The sequence below is a fragment of the Ictalurus punctatus genome, chromosome 14, assembly GCF_001660625.3.
Source record: "Ictalurus punctatus breed USDA103 chromosome 14, Coco_2.0, whole genome shotgun sequence".
Classification (NCBI taxonomy): domain Eukaryota; kingdom Metazoa; phylum Chordata; class Actinopteri; order Siluriformes; family Ictaluridae; genus Ictalurus; species Ictalurus punctatus.
Window position 1 is genome coordinate 21,365,645 of NC_030429.2, and position 10,160 is coordinate 21,375,804.

The following is a 10,160-nucleotide window of genomic DNA, read 5'->3' on the forward strand; positions in this document are numbered from 1 at the left end:
ACACAAGTCAAGACACAAGTCAAGACAGGCACGTCACAAGCCAAGTCAAGACAGGTAAGACAAGTGTCAAGTCCCAAGTCGAGACTGGCAAGTCAAAAGTCAAGTCACAAGTCAAGTCACAAGTCAAGTCACAAGTCAAAGACAGGCAAGACACAAGTCAAGACACAAGTCAAGACACAAGTCAAGACAGGCAAGACACTAATCAAGTCCCAAGTCAAGACTGGCAAGACAGAAGTCAAGTCAAAAGTCAAGACAGACAAGGCACAAGTCAAGTCCCAAGTCGAGACAGACAAGACACAAGTCAAGTCAAAAGTCAAGACAGACAAGACGCAAGTCAAGTCCCAAGTCGAGATAGACAAGACACAAGTCAAAAGTCAAGACAGACAAGACGCAAGTCAAGTCCCAAGTCAAGACATGCAAGTCACAAGTCAAGTAAGACAGGCAAGACACTAGTCAAGTCCCAAGTCAAGACTGGCAAGTCAAAAGTCAAGACAGACAAGACACAAGTCAAGTTCCAAGTCGAGATAGACAAGACACAAGTCAAGACAGACAAGACACAAGTCAAGACAGGCAAGTCAGAAGTGAAGTCAAAAGTCAAGACAGACAAGACACAAGTCAAGTCCCAAATCAAGACAGACAAGACACAAGTCAAATCCCAAATCAAGACAGACAAGACACAAGTCAAGTCCCAAATCAAGACATACAAGACACAAGTCAAGACACAAATCAAGATAGGCAAGTCACAAGTCACGACAGACAATACACAAGTCAAGTCCCAAATGAAGACAATCACAAGTCCAGTATTGAGACTTGAGTCATGTATCACTCTTGTGATACATTGAGAATGTAACAAGTCATTCTAAGTAAAAGGGTACAAGTCCAAGTAAAGTTACTGATGTCAAAGTCGAGGCACAAGTCTTGTGTCAAAAGTCATGACTCGATTCCACAACACTGTAATATAATAATATGACACATTTGCTATGAACAGATAATAATAAAACATTTGCTGTGAACAGAAGTGGATGCTACATACAGTTATTCCACTGTAAGCAAAAAAAGAAGAATATTACACAGAGCCGAATCCTGCACACATAAATACTGCACACATAAGTTAGTGCATCTTGAACACAATACCCAATGCTTTCAGTGAAAAAGTCATCATGTTTCTGAAGCAATCAAGTGCTCATGTAAGTCTGATTGCATGTGGAAAGAAGCTTTTCCAATGTCTGGGGATTTTGACACACATTTATTTGATGCGCTGCCTGTAGGGAAGGAGTTGTGGCGGCCTGGGTGCAGTGGGCTGGTGATTATTTTTTTCTGCTCTCTTCTTGCTTCTGGAGGAGAATAGTTATTACAGGGAGGGCAGGTTTCTTCCTATGAGCTTTTCAGTCGACCTGACAATATGTCACAGTCTGTTCAGCTCATTACTGGTTGCAGAACCAAACCACACTGTTATGAACAAACTCAATGAAGAAAAATGAAAATGGTGTGCTGCGATTTCCAATATGGTAACTTAATGAAAATTTCATAGAACTCCTGGCTATGTTTTATCCTGCACACTGAGAACTACTGATCTACAGTGTTATTATATCTCTGTTAAAATACAGCAGTAAGTAACCGTCTTAAACTGCACAGGAGTTTATGAAGGGTGTGTCTATCATTAATCATTATTAATAAAACATTACTTACTCAACGGAGGAAACCGAAGAACCTGGAGGAAACCCACAAGGACGCAGGGTGAACATGCACGGTACTATAGTGTCTGCATGAATTGACAGATAACATTTAATTGACCCCTCGAAAGAAATTAATGTGTTAAAGTAGCTTATTAATAGCACAAGACCACATAATTATTGATTCATCCATTTTCCATAGCGCTTATCCTACACCGGGGAGCCTGGAGCCTATCCCAGGGAACTTGGGGCACAAGGTGGAGGAGCACCATGGACAGGGTGCTAACTCATCCCAGGGCACAATCACACACCCATTCGCACACTAGGGACAATTTGGAAACCTACAATACACGTCTTTGGACTAGGGGAGGAAAACGAAGTACCTGGAGAAAACCCTATAAGCACGGGGAGAACATGCAACCTCCGCGCACACAGGGTGGAGGAGGGATTCAGGCCCCCGACCCCAAGGCAAACATGCTACCCATTAAGCCACCGTGCTCCCAATCCTATTGGGATTAACTATATGCCACTCTGTTATTCACAAGATGGGTTGTAAAATACTCCAATGGTGCACGCAGCCCATAAGAATACTAAAGTAGAACAAGGTATACTCTTGATTTAGGCTGAAGGATCCTCTTGCAATCTTGCAGAGTTTAGTCTAAACTGCCATCCTTTACAGCTGATCACATTAACCTTAGGCTCAATCAGACATGTTCTTTTTTTTTTTTTGGTTAGTTGGAACTAAACCTAGGAAGTTAAATTGCATAGAGTGAATTCAACACCATAATTATCTATTTATCTTGGTGTCTGGACTTAATTTTGTTGCACTGACACAACTTAAAGGCCAACAAACATCTTAATGAATGTTAAAACCACACCAAACAGCTTTGCTATATTGTAAAGGATGATATAACTTCGATATGTCCTAACCTATGATTTACACCTTGTGCTCATAAGTAGACATAAGCTAGATGTCCTTATGAACCTCTCACAGGTGTTGTTGCTGATGTTGGGGGTTCTATTTTCCTGCTGTTCTCCTTCTCTACCAACAGGTGGCTGTATTATATAGGCAAAGAATTGTACAATCCATCTTGACAAATAACATCATGACTAAAACTAAACATCCAGAATACGCATGTGAATAAGCCAAAATAGATTTATGAATCTAATCATTCTGAGGCAGCGACTCAATACAGTCTAACACAGGCATATGTCTGTCCCGTGTATTGTGTGAGAACCAAATCTTATCACTTAATGTTACAGTAATCACAGCATCCATCAAAAAGGCTTGAGAGAGATGCCCCTGGGTAGGGATTCCATCTGCATCTCAATGATCTCAATTTACTGACTCTTAATTTAGCATTTTACAATCCAAAATTGTAGAGTTTTATTGCTGATTTAATCATACTGTATGCATCTGCTGCTCATGTTCAAAAGCTCCTGAAGGCTTACAGTGGTGCTTGAAAGTTTGCTAGAATGTTTTATAGATCTGCATAAATATGACCTAAAACTTCAACAGATCTCCATACAAGTCCTAAAAGTAGATAAAGAGATCCAAATTAAACAAATGAGACAAGCATTTTATACTTGGTCATTTATTTATTGAGGAAAATGATCCAATATTACATATCTGTGAGTTGCAAAAGTATGTGAACCTTTGCTTTCAGTGTCTGGTGTGACCCCCTTATGCAGTAATAACTGCAACTAAACATTTCCGGTAACTGTTGATCAGTCCTGCACATCGGCCTGGAGGAATTTTAGCCCGTTTCTCAGAACAGAGCAGCTTAAACTCTGGGATGTTGGTGTGTTTCCTCACATGAACTGATTGCTTCAGGTTATTCCAAAACATTTCTATTGGATTAAGGTCAGGACTTTGACTTGGCCATTCCAAAACATTATCTTTATTCTTCTTTAACCATTCTTTGGTAGAACGACTTGTGTGTTTATCATCCTTGTCTTGCTGTATGACCCACTTTGTCTTAAGATTCAAATCATGCACAAATGTCCTGATATTTTCCTTTAGAAATTGCTGGTATAATTCAGAATTCACTGTTCCATCAATGATGTCAAGCCTTCCAGGCCCAAATGTACCAAAACAGGCTCAAAGCATGATACTACCACCATCATGTTTCACAGATGGTATAAGGTTCTTATGCTGGAATGCAGAGTTTTCCTTTCTCCAACTATAATGCTTCTATTTAAACCAAAAATCTCATCCATCCACAGAACATTTTTCCAAAAGCCTTCTGGCTTGTCCACATGATCCTTAGCAAACTGCAGAAGGGCAGCAATGTTCTGTTTGGCGATTAGTGGCTTTCTCCTTGCAATCCTGCCATGCACACCATTGTTGTTCAGTGTTCTCCTGATGGTGGACTCTTGAACATTAACATTTGCCAATGTAAGAAAGGCTTATAGTTGCTTAGAAGTTACCCTGGGTTCTTTTGTGATCTCATGGACTATTACACATCTTGTTCTTTAAGTGATCTTTGTTGGTCCAAAGTGTTTAGAGATGGTTTTGTAACCCTTTCCAGCCTGATGAACATCAACAACTCTTTTTCACAGGTCCTCATAAATCCCTGTTGTTCGTGCCATGATACTGTTCCACAAATATGTGTAGTGAAGATCAGACTTTGATAGATCCTTGTTCTTTAAATAAAACCAGGCACTCACTCACACCTGATTGTCATTCCATTGATTGAAAACACCTGAATCTAATTTCACCTTCAAATTAAACTGATAATCCTAGAGGTTCTCATATTTTTGCCACTCACAGATATGTAATATTGCACCATTTTCCTCAATAAATAAACCTCCAAGTATCATATTTCTGTCTCTTTTGTTTAATGGAGTTCTCTTTATCTACTTTTAGGATAATAACAATAAAAAAAACCTGATGATGTTTTAGGTCATATTTATGCAGATATATAGAACATTCTAAAGGGTTCACAAACTTTCAAGCACCTCAGTAAATAACCGAATCCACGGTATGTTGAATTAATAAAAATGTTGAATAAATTATGAATAAATATGAATAAATGAATACATTAAATAATTAATGTTTAATGTTAAATAAAACAGTGGTCACGAGACAGTGTTATAAATTGATGGCAATATGGATTTTCAAGTTTTTAAATAGTTGAAAGTTAATAATACAGATAAGTACATTTAACATTTACATTCTGCTGCATCAAATCTTCAGTGTGTCGTTCTTCTTTAATCTTGTGATACCCTTTAAAGTCCTTGTTTCAAACCTGCTTTCATACTGCGGCAGACAACATGGTGTCTTCGATATCCATCAGGGAGGGATGACCAAAATGTGCGAGGACAGAAAAAATAATTCATTTCACAGATTGATGGATTTAAAAGAGAATGGAGAATCCAGCTAGACTGCGAAGCAGAAGCTTTCTTTATCAGTTTTATCAAACTGATGTACACCCACACACACACACACACACACACACACACACACACACAAACACACACACACACACACACTCCACCCAGCGAGGAGTCATTAAAAATTCAGTGCTGGCCACCAGTCTTTGATTTCTCGGATTACCCCTCGTCTGTTTCTCCATCTCAATTCAATTTCAATTTTGGACTTCCTAGAAAGGCATAAGTGTTTTAAAATAACTTGCATAATGTTTCATTTAGAAAGTGCAACCTCGCCTGCCTTACAGTCCCATACTCTTTTCACAGTGCTTATTTAGCATTTTGTAGTTGGAGTTGTTGTGCTGTTAGCCATTGAACCACTGTCTGCTCTGTATTTCTGCCAGTAAAAGGGTAATCAGTTGTTTCTCTTTACCGCCGCCTTCTAATTTGTGTTGTAAATTACCACCATGCTCCTAAGACAAAATAGCATTTATCTTTTCTGATGATTTGCTTTACTCTAATTTGTTTTCGATCATCAGCCTCGGTGGAAAGCCGTGCTGAATAGATTCTTAATGAGTTTCGGAAGCAGCGTGCAGAGGCATCAGTCCATCAACTGGTCTCTTCTCAAACCACTCTCTCAAACCACTGGCTCAAGAATGTACTACTTTTCTCAGTAAATGAACATTTGAACGTGATTTCAGGTTTAAGAAATGGTCATTGTATTTCTCAAGAAACGCCAGATATCAAGAATCTGAGTATAGGAATATGAAGAAAGATTTTTATGCTTGAATGTAATACAGTTACATTTATTTACATTTATTCATTTAGCAGACGCTTTAATCCAAAGCGATTTACAAATGAGGAGATACAAGTAACGTATTTAAGCAAAGTAATACATAAATTTGATAATGGTAATAATACATTTGTTTAAATTAATGTTTCTATAATGTAAACTATATGAATAAAGAACATTAATATTTCTACCCACCATTTGGTAGAAAGGTGCTATGATGCATAAAGAAAAACATTTTATATGCACTGCACTACATTGTTATTGTCATGTATCAAGAAACTCTGGACTCCACTTCCCATCAGCCACTGCACTGCACTAGCTGTCACATGACCACCTGCACCTGACTCACGTTTTGTTAATGAGTACTCGTGTGTATATATATAGTCCTTGTCTGCACTGTTTGTTTGTCTTTCGTTGTCCTAGACCCTTGTTGTTCGTGTCTCTGTGTTTTGTGTCATGCCACAGTGTTAGTCCAAGTTGTCTTAGTGTCTGTGTTTCATAGTACGTTTGTTTCAATAAATGTCATTATCTGAACTTGCTTCTGGCTCAACCTCGATACGTGACAGTTATTATTAGAGATGGCACAATACTAGTTTTTCTTTCCTGATAACAAGACTGAAACCAGTATCAGCCAATACCGATGCCATTCCAATATCATTTTCGTTAAAAAACTGATAAAACTCTTTCACACACACACACAAAAAAAAAAAAAAAAAATCACAAACTAAACACATTAAAGTATAAATATAATAAAATCTATCCTAATAAAAGACAAATCCGTCATCTCTTTATATTACGTAAACAATTTCAAAGTCTAATTTTTTTTTCTTCCAAATCCAATTCCAATCTTTGCCATTTGTTACAGGATCTGATATCTGATATGTCTTCTATCTGATATCCGATTCACCATTTTTGTCTCGTATCTAAATCCTGTTAATCATATAGGTGTCATCCCTATTTAATATCAGTTCTTTAAAAACAGTTGCTGCTTTATTGATTTCCTCCCAAAGACCAATGGTATTGACGAACCCAGATACTATATGGAGACAATTTCTGATTAGTGGTGGTACAGTGGGACAGCACTGTGTAGTGTTTCTCGCTCACAGCTCCAGATTCCTTGGTTGAATCCTGAGCTTGGGTTACTCTCTGTGTGGAGTTCCGCAAGTTGGATGTTTTTGGGTTCTCTGGTTTTCTCTTGCCTCCCAAAAACATACCAGTAGGTGGACTGGAGACTCTAAACGGCCCCTAGGTACGAATGAGTGTTTGAATGTGTGTGTGTGTGTGTGTGTGTGTGTGTGTGTGTGTGTGCATGGTGGTCCCATTTAGTACGTATTCCCACCTCGTATCCAGCATTCCCAGGATTGGCTCTGGATCTACCACAACCCTGATCAGGATAAAGCCCTTACTGAAGATGAATTCATAAATGAAACGAAAATAATGAGTTCATTTTAAACTGTGTCATGACAGTATCAATTCCATTCAGAATCTCAAATTGCGAAGGGTGATGGCAGGAGCACGAGGAGCACCAATATGGCTACCGATGATGACTATCGACAGTTTCATCTGAGACACAGCTTCTCAGTAAGATCATTAGTGCGTGTGGCTGCAAATCTGCCCTCGCCCTTCTCCTCACTCATCCATCTGCTAATTACTCATATGAGCATGATGCAACCTTAGGCCATTTAGGGCAGATGTAATGAAGTTCCTGCCACTTCTGATCTCCATGGGAAGTGTGTGTGTGTGTGTGTGTGAGGTGAGCGGAGAGGCTCGAAGTAATTACAGCTTCAAAAAGAGGAAAGAAAGTAGATTGGCATGATGACAAGCCACTATATACTGCCTATGCCTGAGGTTATGTGCATGTGTGTGTGCTTGCTTGTTCATGTACATATACAAATTTAACAAGCAGGCGCACATTCTTATTACTAAGAAGTATTCCGAAATGACGATCCCATTTACATCAGCTACAATAATGTGAAGAAAACAGTATGTGAAATCGTGCACTCTGTGCTAACAGATCGGTTTGTTTAAAGCTGTGTGGAGGGAGCAGAGCACAGATTGCTTGCTTCTTGGCTTCTATTCAAACAGAATGTAGAATGAATTCCTCTGATTGCAGCGTTGTCTGATCAGATAAACCCACAGAGTCCTGATGTAGAGCGAGAGAAATGAAATCCGTGTACGCTGAAGGTTGCTCTGCAGAAGATTGTCCCTAATGTAGGGGAACCTGCTGTGCCCTTCATCACTTCATGCATCCTGGATTTAATATATGCCTGGAATATATTCGTTTGCAGTCTCCTATCTGGAAGAGCAATGTTATTGTTCATGTTGTAGCGTGTAGAATGCTTTGCGTTAGCTTATGAGGTGAAATGACAACCACCAAAAACTGCTTTGTTTTTAAATTCAGCTGGTTTTTGTGCTACTGCTCTGTATATATCTGTGTGCGTATGTGTGTGTGTATTTATGCACATCTAGGAGATCCTGAAAGGCAATTAAGCCGCAGATCTTCTTTTTTGCCATGGCTGACCAAATCTTACTAACATAAGTCAGCTGCATGTTTATATATCAAAATATATATCCACTTATATTTCAGTGTGTGTGTATATATATATATATATATATATATATATATATATATATATATATATATATATATATATATATATATATATATCATATTTTCAGTTTTCCGCTTAACCATAGCACACTGCTTTGCCCAAAATGTTGTTATACAATTCCAAAGTGCTTTATACAGGTGAGAGTGTTTTGGATGAACACTATCAGAGGCAGGTGCTTTATAGAGGTTAAAGGAGCAGAAAAGGGGGGGGGAGGGGGGGGGGGTTGTGAGCAGATTACGTTTTTAAATTGACAGACGCTTCTTTCTCCCAGATCGCCTGGGACTGGCACATCTGCCCGAGGCCATCTGCCGATTCCAAGACATCCTCGAAACACACTTCAATTCTATCACGCCAGATCGTGATATCACTTTACATTTGGAGGCCATTCACCTTGTCTCTACTCCAGGGACATGCAAGACACACACCGTACAAACTCAAACATGATTAGTGTCAGTTACAGCGTGCGCCATCCTCACCCATTCCCAGCATGCCTATAAATGAATGGAGTTTGCAGTGTTAGAATCTGCAGTAGCAAAACAGGAAATTATCTAGCACAATGGAAGGGTCCATGATGGTGAATATATAGAGGATATGATAACTTTAACAACATTTGTTCTTAATCCAGTTGAGGTCATAAGTTTACATATGCCTTGCAGAATCTGCAAAATGTTAATAATTTTTTTTTTTAATTGCATTTTGTTGTTTATTTAGTCCTGCCCTGAATAAACTATTTCACATAGACACAATAATAACTGAATTTACACAAATGAACCAGTTCAAAAGTTTACACACCCTTGATTCTTAATCCTGTGTGTCGTTACCTGGATGATCAGTGACCATGTTTATGTTTTGTGAGAGTTGTTCATGAGTCTCTTGTTTGTCTTGAGCTGTTAAACTGCCCACTGTTCTTCAGAAAAATACTCCAGGTCCTGCACATTCTTTACTTTTCCAGCATATTCTGCATATTTGACCCCTTTCCAACAGCGACTATATGATGTTCAGATCCGTCTTTTCACACTGAGGACAACTGAGGGACTCGTACACGACTATTACGAAAGGTCCAAACGTTCACTGATGCTCAAGATACATGAAGATCCAGTGGTGTGTAAACTTTTGAACAAGATGATCGGTGTAAATTATTATTATTTTGTGTTCTGGGAAACATGTAAATATCTCATGTAGCTTCTGAAGGGCAGGACTAAATGAAAAAAAAAAAAGATATTTAAACAAAAATAATAGCACTCATTCACCTCTAGGAGCACTTTACAGTTGGATCTTTTTCCTCCAGGAGAAAATTGGAGACCGCAGAGGATGTCCACATGTCAAACCAGAGAGAGACCCTGGAGCTGTGAGGCAGCAGCACTACCTGCTGCGCCAAAAATGACTACAACAGCTTGACCTAATATAGCATATACGTATATCATACCAGACTCTGCTTCTTTACTCTGTTGATTTTGGATTGGAATTAGGTTACTCTTGCCTCTGATTTTTTTTTTAATCATTTTTTTGTGCTAGAATACATAAGTGCTTTCAATAAAATTCCAGTAGGTCTGAAATTCCCATGAATTCCCATCAACAGGGAAAAATAATCCTGAACCCTATTTGCAGCCAATTACAATCTAAGTTTGACTGATTGTAATAGTGTTACAGGAGATAGAAATGTCCCCAGGAAGCTACTTGTTTCTACTCCTGTAATTTCTCTAATCCATA